Consider the following 14,860-nt stretch of genomic DNA (forward strand, 5'->3'; position numbering starts at 1 on the left):
AAGTGAGTAGGTCACTAAAGATGGCACTTCGGTACCCCTGTGGGGGTACCCACCCGCGGGCGGGTACCGCTTGCGCCAGCCAGACACCCGCCAGGTGGTGCCGGGTGCGGTGTCCGGTGTCTGCTTTGTCTCCAAAACAAGCAGGTACCCGGGTATCTGTAGCGGTACCCGCCTTATACCCCAGGAGCTGTGGGGCCTTGAGCAGGGGATTTTTGTTGTAACATCCTGCTGATTCCTGTGCCCAGAGCTCCCAGGCTACATAAATTGGGTGGTGCTCCCGCTGGGCTGCCAATATATTGACCCAATCTCTGACCCAACAGGTTGGGCGGGTACCTGGATGGGTACCCATTTTTTTTTTTGCCCAGAAACTGGACACCCGCAGCGCTGCGGGTACCGCTGGTACCCACCTCAAGTACTGCCCGCACCAGCTAGACACCCACCAGGCGGTGCCAGGTGTGGTGTGGTATGCTTTATGGTTACCCATCTAGCCCATTTCAAAATTTTCCATTTTCTCATATGTACACTCACAAATCAACCAATACGGCGGCATCACCGGATTCTACAGCTAAAACTACACAGGACACCATGGACAACACACCTTAATCCCCTCTGGATCAGAAGATACAACCCCTTCAAGATACCATCAGTCAGTTTCATACACACAAAACACCATACTCAGGTCATGTAATCCGTTACATGAACCACCCTTACCCAGGACCATGTAATCCGTTACATGGGCCACTCTGACACTTGTCTACCCTTTACATATGTTTTACCTCATCAGCTGCACTCATTACATTGTGTCATGCACGTGTCATGTAGTGTCATGCAGTGTCATGCACACTAGATGCAGTGTCATGCAGTGTCATGCACACTAGATGCAGGCTTATGCAGGCTTATGCACACTTATGCAGGCTTATGCAGTCTTATGCAGGTGCATGCAGACTAGTGTAATAGGGGCTGCAGTTCATGCAGGTGTCAAGCTAGCAAAAACCCCTCATGCAGCTTGCACATGACATCAGTTGACAGCTCAGGCTAGCTAAATTCCCTTGTATGACATCATTTGACAGTAGGTGACAGACAGGGGCAGTACAGATGATCAGATGACCCAATGACATCATACGTCAATGACATCATAGGCCAAACTTAAACCTCTCACCTCAAGTTTCTCACCAGCTAAATTCCCTCATCATTACATCATGTGACCTGTCAATTGGGCTAAATTCCCTCATCTAGGCTGTACCACCAGCCAAAATACCTCATTTGAAAGCTCAGGGCAGCTAAAATCCCTCATTCCCTGGTTCCCCTGGAGCTAAAATCCCTCACCCTTTTATATTTAAGGAGGCTCTCCTCCCCCCAGTTGTAATTTCTCTCAGCAAACTACTTGCACTCAGCTTACCCCATAACAGTACAACACTTGCTCACTCTACAGTATTAGCCCCCACTATATTGTGGTTTTACCCTTATTACATAACAATTACATACATATCACAACTCTATTACATCAATCACTCATCATAAACCCCTCTGTCAGGGTGTTCCACAACCCCCTTTGTGGCAACACACAGACCATATCAACTTACGACTCACTCAGCACCGGTTACATCACCCATATCCCCTAAGCCACTTGTTTGACGTAGGCTATCTTTTGATACACCTCCACTATCACTACATAAACCTTCCAATTGTAGATTGGGGGGCTTGTTTTAGTGTCTAGTGACCCAGGAAAGGCAGAGGTAACCTCATTCATCCCTTTCCGCACTCAGCAAAAGGTTCTCAGGAACACTTTTGAGCTTTACAGCAGTACCAAGTGCTTGTCTGAGTGAAAATAACAGGCAGTACCCCGGTACTGCTAGCGGTACCCGGGTGCCAAATGCCATCTTTATAGGTCACTAATAAAAATGCTGGGCAGAAAGCTTAGCCAAATTAGTTTCAAAATCTAAAAGGTTTGAAACCCCCAAAATTTTGGTCAGCATGTGGTTTGGCTCAAATGGGCCAATCATCATAGAGTCTGTGTCCAAAATGTATTTTTTGCCTCCAGGACCCTACATGTTATTGCCATACACAACTGTATTTGCTGCAGCAGAACCCTTTCACTTAAGGTTGTGCCCCAAAAGTTGGATCAGGGGCATGACTCTGGGGTGAGAATTCAGGGTCCAGGGCATTGGGATGGGCCTTGGGAGCCCCCCAAACCCCGGGGTATGAGATTTTTCTTTTGAAGGGAGGATTTCCTTGGTGTTGATGTCCTCCCAGGGGGTATTTTATGATTTTTTGGCTTCCAATGGCCATGAGCTACGCACATGATGATTGTAGCTGGTGTAGAATGAGAGATCAAAAAATATTTGATGACAGATTGAGATCCACCAGGAAAAAAATATAGTCACTTGATGGCAAGTGACATGATGCAGCTTTGGTTTCTGATCCAGAGCTGCTCCAGTGCTGCTCCAAATCTGCTCCATCAGCACTTGTAGAGCTTGCAGGACTGCACCAGAGCACTCAATGCACAGTCAGCTGATCCTAAACTCTTCCCAGGAACAGCTGATGCTCATCAAAAGCTGAGCAGTAGGCATTGACTGAGCCTGGGCCAAATCTGAGCATTGGCTGAGCCTGGTCCACAGCTGAGCATTGGCTATTCCAAGCCTGATACAAAGCCAAGTGTCAGATGGACCAAGAACGTTCCAAATATGAGCTTCCAAAGCTGAGAATCATCTTGGAAAAGGCTTGTGCAGAGCTTAGGATCAGCTGGGACAATACTGTCCCAAAGATTAACATCAGCTGGGCCAAGAATTTTCAAAAGCTGAGAATCAGCTGAGCCAATACTGGTCCAAAGCTGAGCATTGGCTGGGCCAAGGCTGTTCCAAAGCTGAGAATGTGGTGTTTTAAGACTATTCACAAGATTAGTATCACCTGAGCCAAGGCTGTTCCACAGCTGAGCATCAGCTGAGCCAAGGCTGGTACACACAACAAAGGGTAGTTAATTTATCAGTTACTATCAGTTACTTTTCTTCTTTGGTCTTTAATTTAAAATTAGGAGCAAAAACAATACATTCTGTCAGCTAGATCAAAAAGTCAGAGCTCTCCTCTAAAAACGGGTGAAATAATTTTTTATTTTGGTCAAAAGACTGATTGCATATCTCTGATTCCATGTATGATTTTTATTCAATTTAGTTAATTTACTAGTAACTAAAAATTATACATGGAATCAGGGATATTTAGTCAGTCTTTTGATAAAAATGGAAAATTATTTAACCAATTTTTAGAGTAAAGCTCTGACTATTTTACCTAGCTGACATAATTTATCATTTGGTTTCTAATTTGAAATTGAAGACAAAAGAAGAGCATTAAATGAAAAATTAACTACCCTTTGTTGGTACTACACAGCTCAGAATTTTCTGAGCCAAGGCTGGTCCAAAGCTGAGCATCAGCTGAGCCAAGGCTGGTACACACAACAAAGGGTAGTTAATTTATCAGTTACTATCAGTTACTTTTCTTCTTTGGTCTTTAATTTAAAATTAGGAGCAAAAACAATACATTCTGTCAGCTAGATCAAAAAGTCAGAGCTCTCCTCTAAAAACGGGTGAAATAATTTTTTATTTTGGTCAAAAGACTGATTGCATATCTCTGATTCCATGTATGATTTTTATTCAATTTAGTTAATTTACTAGTAACTAAAAATTATACATGGAATCAGGGATATTTAGTCAGTCTTTTGATAAAAATGGAAAATTATTTAACCAATTTTTAGAGTAAAGCTCTGACTATTTTACCTAGCTGACATAATTTATCATTTGGTTTCTAATTTGAAATTGAAGACAAAAGAAGAGCATTAAATGAAAAATTAACTACCCTTTGTTGGTACTACACAGCTCAGAATTTTCTGAGCCAAGGCTGGTCCAAAGCTGAGCATCAGCTGAGCCAAGGTTGGTCCACAGCTTAGCATCAGCTGAGCCAAGGATGGTCAACAGATGAGCATCAGCTGTTACAGGAGTGGTCAGAAGCTGAGGATTGGCTGGGTCAAGATTGATCCAAAGCTGAAAATAAGCTGAGCCAATACTGTTCCAAAGCTGAGCATTTGCTGGGCCAATGATAGTCCTAATCTGAGTCTAAACTGAGCCATGAGTGGACTAAAGCTGAGAATCAGCTGGGCCAGGACTGGTCCAAAGTTGAGCATGAGCTGGACACCAAAGCTGAGCATGAGCTGGGCACCAAAGCTGAGAATGAGCTGGGAGCCAAAGCTGAGTATCAGCTGACCAGAAATAAGGATTAGTAGTAAAGATGGCAATTGGGACCCGGGTACCCACCACGGGTACCCGTACCGCCGACCTTTTTTGGCCAAAATAGATACCCGTACCCGTAATTGTACCTGTGGACGGGTGTCGGCGGTACTTTGGCGGTGTACCCGCGGGTATACCGCCTAGACTTGCCACAAAAATAACTCAAATATATATTTATTGCTCTTGTCTGATCACTTCTAATCCACAACTAATACTTTTTTTTCCCTTGTCCTTTGAACTTCCCTTGTCCTTTGAACTTCCCTTCTCCTTAGCATTTGACCTTTTCTCCTGCTGAATTTGAGCCTTCCATTTAGCCAGGAGGCCATCCTCAATCAATCCATTTCTCGAGTAGAAGGCCACCGTCATGCCCCTTCTCAATGATCGCGCTGAGAGCCGGTGCCTCTTTGCCAACACATAATCGCGGCCAAAACTGAAAGCCCTTTCCACATCAACCAATGTAGCTGACATATCAGACCGTCAGTGCATTTATCAATGAAGGACACAAAGAAACCAACTCACCTGGACAACTCAAGATATTGAGTGCCATCTGCAAGAGACCCCCATGAGTGTTTCCAGATCGCTTTTGGTTCATCCACCACTTGAGTGGATTTACGGGTTCGTCGCCTTCCAATACTAGCCCGCCTGCGAGCCAGACGTCCAATGCATCTGTTGAGCAGCGTCCACCTCGGGCAGCAGCAGCACTTCCAAGGCCAGCCAACATACCAGTCTTGGGCTGAGGGACACGAACTCAAGTGGATTAGCATGTAGAAAAAATTATTCTATGAATAAATAGAAATCAAGTCTTACCTTGTTGTTAGATGATGATGAGGGGGTCATCGGGATGACTGCAGGCTTGTAAAAAGATACCCACATCTCCCGGGTTAGCCGTATCGCTTCAATGATCCACTCGGGTTCCCAATTTGCTAACTTGAAGTATTCATCCCTAAAAGATGGGTGGAGGACTGAATCATGTGTGTTAGTGACAAGGAAGTGATATTTATCAATATGAAAGCAAGAAATTAAACTTACCAATAGCTATCCTATAAAGAGGGGAAGTGTCAGTAAGGCTGTAGTATTTGTTGGTCACCTTTAACCCAAGCCGACAGGCATTCCTTAACGCCGGTGGATAAGCTGAACTGCTGATCACTGACGACAAATGCTCAGTGATTTTATCAATGAAGACAAAAATATTTGATAATCGAGGTGAGGCAGAGACCAATATTTGAAGTGTGATCTCATTGAAGAGCTTCAGTACATCAACAAGATCGTGCGCCAAGTTGAAATTGGACTCGTCCAAGTAGTGCTTACGGTCGATTCCGTGCCACTTATGACGTTGCCACTCAACGCTTGAGTGAAGCAAAGAAAATACATATCAGCAGAGGGATACGAGTAATAAAATCAGCTGAAATAAGAATGACTTACATGCCATCCTTGCATCTGATGATGCTGGAGAGTTGTGTATAGGTGGAATTCCATCGCGTTCAAACGTCTCTTCCAACCGTATGAGGGGTGGAACACTCCTTTTTGCTACATATTTCTTTGAACAAGTTCCTCGAGTTGGGGGAGTACCTAAGTTTTTTAGCAATTGCACGGAACTGGTAGGGAGAAAGGCATCAGTCAGACTTGCTTGAAAGGAAATAAGCAGGAAGCTATCTTACTTTAGCCAAGCTTTGTTTACAGCCACTTGTGGTGTATCGATCCTCTTCATCCTTGTTGCTAGCGTTATTGATATCATCCAGCTCAAGCATTGTAGAGTCCTCAACAAGTTGAGTAGCATCCTCGCTTGCGGTAGATTCTCCATCTTCGGAAACAATATCTTTCTCGATGTCAAGACTTGAATGTGAAAAACAGGCCTGTCAGTCTCTTGACATGAAACAAATAAGATGCCCGTTTGGACTCACGGTATTATTTGGTCAGCTGCAATGTTGTTGTCGCTCTCTGAATCTGAATTGTCTGAATGATCCCAATCCGATGTAGTTTTGGTATTTGAAGTCGTTGCTCTCTTGTGATTTCCAAATGGTTGGAGGATACCTTGGACAATTAGATTGAGCATGTGCGCAAAACATTGTATCCACTCGGACTTCCCTTTAAAACAAGCCCACTTCTGCTTCTTGAGCTCCCTTACCATAACTCCATTGTTGGCCACGCTGTCGCTGACAATGCCACAGATCTGGGTAAAAATGTAGTTGATGAGCTGGTTGAACAATTAGAAAAAGTTGAATAAAGAGAACCAAGATTGAAGATACAATACCTTATGCTGAATACCAAACTTTTGCACTACCAAGCTGACAGTCTCGGCTAAGTACTCACCGGTGTGCCAATGGGAGAGCCGAATGAAATCGAGAGGCATTGCCTCCAGTGTCAGCCTTAGAGTCATCACAGCTGACCTAAAAGCTGCCTGTTCTACCTTTGTTACATATAAATTACTTTATATCTTTTTCATCTTAAGAGATAACCTTGTTTTGACTTCATATTCTGTTTCCTCATGCAATTTTAACCCTAGTTACAACTTATTAATTCATTGTAACTATACTCCTTCCCTGAGTTATTGAGTTGTGGCGCGCTTGCGCAGTTGTGACGTGTCAGCGCTACCAGGCGCGCCAAACCACATGTACATATGTAAATTACATAAGCAAACTGTGAAAATTTTTGTAGTCAGGATCCCCCTTGCCTGAGGCGGATCTACAGACTCCAGCACACCAGAACCACCACCCAGATAACTCCAGGATCACCACCAAAGAGCCTACTATACTCCCAGTATACCTACCATCACAGGCGCCTAGGATATTGACAGTAAGTAACCTCTTTCACTGAACCTTGTTTATCTCAGAGGTACAACTCTGTGTCTTGCTTGATCTGCTCTTTCTTCTGGTTTTGCCTCCTTCTTGATCACAGGGCTGTCCCTCCAAATCCTCAGGCCTTTGCCTCTATCTTGATCACAGGGCTGTCCCTTATTATCACTTGGCCTTTGCCTCAAATCTAGGTTACAGGGCTGTCCCTCAGGTTTCCCTTTAAGAACCTTGACTATCCAGAAGGAAGCTAAAAAATTGTGGCTGGATTAAGCTTATCCAATCCAGATACCCTCCTGAGAGGAAGCTGTAGCACTTCTAGCACAGATTAGCAGCACTCTTCTGAAGAGTAGCATTGGCAGTGGACGTGCATTCCCACTAGAATAACCTAGTACTTCTCTTTTTCCTTATCCTGCTTGATTTCTCTCTCTCTTTCTCTTTTTCTCTTATAGTTGTAGTTTCTTTATCCCAAGAAATCCAACTATTGCCCTCCCACTTCTTGTGTCCTGTTGTCACTATAGAGACTCAGGCTCACAATTGGGGGCCTCATCGGGAAAATTACCCACCTTTTCATAATTCTAGACTGCTATAAAGCCAAAGGACTGATCATCCTGACCAAATCAAACAAAAAACTCTTAAAAATTCAAAAAATTCACTTTAAAAAAAATTTTCTACATATCCTACTAACGCTAAAATTCTTCTAAAATTATCCAAAATTACTTTTATATTGATAAATTTCCTAACTGAACCCTTGAAAAAAAATTTTTACGCCCTGTGTACTCGTGAAAGTGCAGAATTGCGACTCCTCCGCGCCGCTATTTATCCCTTCGTCGGACTTATCCTCCCCAGAACCCTCTATATCTTCGGATCAAGAAGAGATAGCGAAAAACGGAGTACGCTCAAAAGATTCTCCTGCTTCTTATCTACAATTACCGCAGTTGACCGTAAAAAAATTCTTGATGGCGCAGACTAGCGCAGACGACGAAAACTACGACGATAGAGTAGTAGCAGATCCGTGTAACGGCAACTTAATCAGTAGCACGTCGTGGACCCCTATAGCTACCGCAAAAGCGCCGAAAACTCGACGAAAGAAGACCGTAGCTCCCGTCAACATAGCCGAGTGGACTTCTAATCCCTCAGCGAAGTCAAGCGCAAGAGAAAACAAGAAGAAAGCGTCTTCTACTACTAGGAAAAGCAAAAGGATTTCCGCTAAATCCAAATCTTCAGGTATTTAACCTTGAAAAACTCTTAATCCTCATTTTTACCGCTTAATTACCCTCCCTTCTTACACATAATCATCATGCCTCCTCACCTTAGAAATGGCTGAGACCTCTCCGAAGAGCTCCGCCACCGGTACCGTCTTAGCCCAGCCGCCGAAGAACGGCTTCGAAGGGCTAGAAGCAGCCTTGCCGGAACTACAGGAGGATTTCCTCAAGCTCCCGGAAGAGGAGCCGCTCCCCCCAGATACCGGGATCCCCCCGGCCCTATACCAGCCGAGGGAAACATCCATAGCCCTAGCGTCGAGCAGATCCACGCCGGTTCCGCGGCCTATCGACAGGGAGCAGATAGACTTGACGGTGAACCTTCCTCCGACGAGTCAACCGCCCTCCCAGCCTACCAACCCAGAGGGCATGAGATCCACGGCGCCGCCCAATCTAGCCCTCCTTCCGTACACTCAGAGCCCTCGACGGGAGGCTTCCTCCAGTCCCATGGACCTTATCCCGGAAGAGGAAGAGCTTTCCAGCCTCATCAGCATGTTCAACGAACAATTCGACCTATTTGTTCGCGCCAGGGAGGCGCAGAACACGTTAACCATGAGGCGCCTCCTCTCCCAAGCCTCTATGACGCAGGAAATGATAATAGAACTAGTTGGGAGGAACGACGGTATCCGTCTCTGTCAAGAATGGATACCCAGAGACGAGCTACACAACCTGGAAGCCTCTCTAATGAACCAGAACAACGGCCTAGGTCCGCAGAATTCCACGGCGCAAGTATCCCGGCCTCATTCGCAGCTAGCCTTAGTGCCGCACGCCAGTCAGCAACCCATTCTAGCGACGCCAACGCCGGAACCCACGGGTTCTCAACTACGAGCTATAGCGCAGGAGTTCCAGGGTCCTATTCCCTCCAACCAGGCTCAGTTTCAACCGCAGCATCAATCCCAGCCGCGCCTAGAGAGCCAACATTACCAAGGAACTCCTTTGCCGCCGCCGCCACCGCCGTAGACGCTCCAAGTGATGCCGCCACCAGCTTCTATACCGCGAGAGGTGGTTCAGTTATTCCGCCCCAGCCCGCATCTTCAAACTGGCGGCTACAATCCACCCCTTTATCCGCAAATGCCGCAAGAATTCGCAGGCCACAACCCCCCTCCTCCTCAAAACAACTGGAGAGGATCAGGGAGGAATTGGAGACGCCCTCAGGACGACACTCAGAGAGTTCTAGAAATAGGAGAATACCTGATGAGAGCCACACGAGGAGTGAGGAGAGGCTATGGACGAGGGAGAGCCAGAGGGAGAGGCCCTTATTAGATGAATCTTTACCTAAAAGCTCTTTAAGTAGTGATTCCCCATTAGGCCTCAGTTTAGATATTGACAATCTCTCTGATCCTTCAAATAGAGAATTTTTCCTCAATAATCTTAAATCTGAAATGTCTAGAAATGGTCCTTTGTTTCTAGAAGAAAAATTACAAGTCTTGTTCTCTAAATTCCTCTCTGAATTATCTGGTACTGTTGAAACCATTCCTGGTACTCTTCTTGAATCTTGTGTCAGCAATTTTAAAGATGTCCTGAATCATTCCATTCTTGATCTGTTTAAAAATGAATTCATTCCCTTTCTGCTTGATCAAATCCTGAACAACATAGGTGAAAGTGCCAGAGAGAAGTCCATAGTGAATAACAATGCGTTAGAACAACTGAAGAAACACATAGATGAGAAGTTTGAGACAGTTCAAGATTTAATTCTGGTAAATGAATCACAATGTCATTCTAACATGGGGACAATTGGCCAAAATCTGAAAGATTTTGAAGAGAAAGTGAGCAACAATCTTACTTCCATTGGTAATCAGATCAATGACCTTCATGCTAATGAGCATAATAGATTTGAACAATCTAAGAGAAGATTCAGTGACATATCTTCTGTAGTAAACACTGTGAGCTCAAAGCTGGATTCCGTGTTAATACCAGATGACAGAGACCAACCCCCTCATCTCTTATACAATAATCCCTTCCAGAATATACACCATGAGCAACAACAGGAACACAGACCACCTCCTCCTATTCCTACTCCTGAACCCCAGAGACCTCCAAGAGATAACTTTCCTAAGTCTGCTAGCAATACTCCTGATGCTAAGACCCAAGAGGAATTCCCCTACATTGATCATGGAGCAATAGACTTTGAAATGAGGAAGGAGTTGTGGAAAGGTATCCCCAAAAATGGAGACTGGGAGAAATTTTCTGGAGAATTGCCTTACAATCATGAACTTTGGATTAAAAACACTGATATCTTGGTCAGAGACTACTTGATGCTGGATAACATGATAATCAGTAGATTAACAATCCTGTTAACTGACACTGCAAGGAATTGGTACCTAGGCATCAGGGACCAGTATGGGAACAAATCTTGGGCTTGGTGGAAGAATGCCATCAGAAACAAGTTTGGTACTGAGAACTGGAAATGGAAAATGCAACAAGAGTTTGAGAATGATCACTTTGCCTATGATGGGAGGAAAATCCATAAATGGTTTGGTAATCAGAGAGAAAGACTGAAGGCTTATCAACCTGAACTCAGTGAGTATCTTATTTGTGAAAAAATCTTGAAGCAATGCCCTCCAAATCTTGAGCATGCTATTAAAAGCAGATACAAAAGAGATGCTACTGAAATGAGTTTTGAGGATATGGTTATAATTGCTGAAGAAGTCATAGACAGAGTCATGAAAAGGAACAAGCCTGTGACAAACAATTATAACACTCCTAATAGATCCCAATGGAGAAACAATACTGCCCCTGAGAAAACTGATAAGCCAACTGACTCCTCCACTAAAAGGAATCCTGTCTCTGCCCCTGAGAAAGAAAAACTCATCTGTCATTTCTGCAAACAAACTGGCCACTTCTCCAGGGAATGCCCTAAGAAGAAGAGCAGAATTAATAATGTAGGAATAGATGATGATGATGATCCCAAGAGTGACAATGGAGAAGATCAAGGTGAACCACACAAGTCTGAATCAGAACTAGATGAAGAAGAAGAGAATCATAGAACCAATCACATGATCCTTGCCATGGACAATGGAAATGGTGCCAATTATGACCCCTTAGTTGATTTTGATTTTGGAGCACATGCTGTAGAGTGTGAGATAAACCAAGACTTCTCCATTGCTGAAATTCAAGCTGAAACTCATCAACCCCAGACCTGGGACAAATCCTGCCAATCTTCCCACATAGAGGATGCTAGACTGATGAAATGTAAACCTGATAGAGGAAAAGCTCATCTTACTGGAAAAGCAAATCTCACTACTGTCCTCATTGAATCCAGAGAACAATCATGTCTTCTTGATAGTGGAGCTTCTTGCTCAATCATCAGCAACAAATTGCTAGATTCTGTATTACCAGAATGGGAAAACAAACTCATGCCAATTAACCATGCTAAATTTCACAGCTGTAGTGACCAATTACAGCCAATGGGCATAATAGAAATGGCTTTGATTTTTCCTCACACTAAAGTTTCCATTAGAATCCTAGCAGAATTTGTAGTCATGAAAAATGCAAGAATTAACTATCTTATCCTTGGAAATGATTACATGTCTCTTTATGGCTTTGACATCACAAACAGCAAAGAGAGATTCTTTACCATTGGAAATGAGAACAAGAGGAAGAAATTCAGCTTTAAGTCTCATCATCTAGAGAAAATGAGCCCTTCCAATGAAATTTCTGCTGTAAAGAAGTCCCTTCCTCAACTGCAGAAATTTATTACAGAAGAACTCTGTGAAGCCAAGTTCAGTGATAAGTTGACTATTGAGCAAAAAGAGAAGCTGTTTGAAGTCCTTTACAATAACAACCTTGCCTTCTCCAACACCAACCAGCCCCTTGGTGCCATTAAGGGTCATGAAGTTCATATCAAGTTGACAACTGAGAGACCCTATCCTCCTCTCCTCAGAAGACCTCCTTATCCTGCCAGCCCCAAAAGCAGAGAAGCTCTTGAGCAACACATTGAAGAACTAGTAAACCTGAATGTTCTAAGGAAAGTTGGTCATAATGAAGTAGTTGAGATCACTACTCCTGTAATCATTGCCTGGCACAATGGAAAGTCCAGAATGGTAGGAGACTTCAGGGCATTGAATTCCTACACTGCTTCAGACAGGTATCCCATTCCCAAGATCAGTGAGACTCTGAACAACCTGGCCAAAGCTAAGTATCTGACTAGTATGGATGTACTCAAAGGTTTTCACCAGAATGTCATTGCAGAAGATTCCAGACATCTACTCAGGATTATCATGCACAAAGGAATCTATGAGTGCCTGAGAATGCCCTTTGGGATCAAGAATGCCCCCTCTCATTTCCAGAGAATGATGGACATTGAGTTTAGAAAGGAAATTGATGAGAAGTGGGTCATTATCTACATTGATGATATCATCATTATGTCCAACACTTGGGAGGAACACCTCAATAGGATAGACAGGATCCTGAAAGTTGTCATTAACATGAACATGAAAATCTCCTTGAAGAAGTGTAACTTTGGATTTGATCAGATCAAAGCTCTGGGCCATCTTGTCTCTGGCATTGCCATAGGAATAGATCAGAATAAAGTAGCTGCTGTCCTCCAAAAGCCTGTGCCTAGTAGTAGAAAAGAAATGCAATCATTTCTTGGTTTTGCTGGCTACTACAGACAACACATTGATAAGTTTGCAGAGATAGCAAAACCTCTAACTGAACTGACAAGGATTGATATCATATATGAGATGACCCATCATAGAATAGTAGCCTACAACTTGTTAAAAGAGAAACTGACCACAGCTCCATTGCTACTGTTTCCTGACTGGGCCCATCCCTTCACACTCTATGTAGATGCTAGCATGACTGGTCTAGGTGCTGCTTTACATCAAGTCCAAGTCATTGATGGAGTGAGAAAAGAAGGACCCATTGTTTTCATATCCAGACAACTGAAGGACAGTGAAACAAGATATGGTGCTAGTCAACTTGAATGCGTATGTCTGGTTTGGGCCCTGGAAAAACTCCATTACTACTTAGATGGCAGTGTCTTTCATGTTGTAACAGATTGCACAGCTTTGAGATCACTGCTGAACATGAAGACTCCCAACAGACATATGCTCAGGTGGCAGATTGCTATTCAGGAATACAGAGGCAATATGACCATAATCCACAGAGATGGGAATATTCACAAGAATGCTGATGGATTGAGCAGATGGGCTTTGCCAAATGATCCTAGTAACCCTGCTTATGACCCAGAAGACAAGGATGATGATAGATTCCCCATCATGGGCATACATGTCTCTACTTTCAAGAATGAGTTCTTTGACTCAGTGAGAGAAGGCTACAAGCAAGAAAAGAACACTACCATATTGGCTGAACTTTTGTTGAAGGATGCTAAAGATGCCCAACTAAAAAATTCTTTACAAGATCCTTGCAGAAAGCTATATGATGAAGGAAGATTCTCTATATTTGATGGCCTCATCTACTTCAGAGAGAAACACAACTCTGTCCTAGTCCTAGCTGACAAAGAAAGTATCAACACCATCTTGCATGAATGCCATGACAGTGTCTACTCTGGTCACCTTTCTGAAGATAGAACTTTAGAAAAAGTAGCTGATACTGCTTGGTGGGCTAACTGGAGACAAGACACTGGTGAATACTGCTCTTCCTGTGATAGATGTCAGAAAGCAAATAAAGCCACAGGCAAAAGATTTGGACTGCTCATGAAAATTGAAGAACCTTCAAAGCCATGGGATGTGATTAACATGGATTGGGTAACTTCCTTGTCCCCGGGAGGAGCTGCTAGTTTCAATGCTTGTCTGGTAATAGTGGACAGATACTCTAAGACCCCTATATTTGTACCCTGCTTCAAGGATGACTCTGCCATGGACACTGCCATACTGTTTTGGAACAGAGTAATGCCTAGGACTGGCATCCCCAGAATCATCATCTCTGATAGAGACCCTAAGTTCACATCTGAATTCTGGACTGGTTTACATAGTATGTTAGGAACAAAACTCTCCTTCTCCACTGCTTACCACCCTCAGACTGATGGATTAGCTGAAAGGATGATTCAAACACTTGAAGATATGATCAGGAGGTTTTGTGCATATGGTCTAGAATTCAAAGACAATGATGGTTACACTCATGACTGGGTTTCACTGCTACCAATCCTTGAGCTAGCATATTGCACCAGCATACATTCAACCACTGGAAAACCTCCTGCCATCCTGGAAAAAGGCTGGATCCCAAACCTTCCCAGGGATTTCTTGAAGCAAAACTCTGTAGACATTCATCCTACTGCTCTTGCCTATGGAAAGATCTTTGAGAAAGCTAGAAAACATGCTGAGCAATGCATAACAGAAGCTACATCTTACAACAAAGAGAGATGGGACAAGAGTCACAAAGAACCATCTTTTAAAGCTGGTGATAAAGTCCTAATATCCACAGCAAACTTCAACAACCTGTCTGGCCCTAAGAAGATGAGAGACTGCTTCACTGGACCATTCCTTGTGAAAGCTTTACATGGGAAGAATGCTGTAGAAGTGATACTGACTGAAGAGTTTAGCAGGAAACATCCCACATTTCCTGTCAGCTT

Source organism: Puccinia triticina, chromosome 18A (genome assembly GCF_026914185.1).
Source record: "Puccinia triticina chromosome 18A, complete sequence".
NCBI classification, from domain to species: domain Eukaryota; kingdom Fungi; phylum Basidiomycota; class Pucciniomycetes; order Pucciniales; family Pucciniaceae; genus Puccinia; species Puccinia triticina.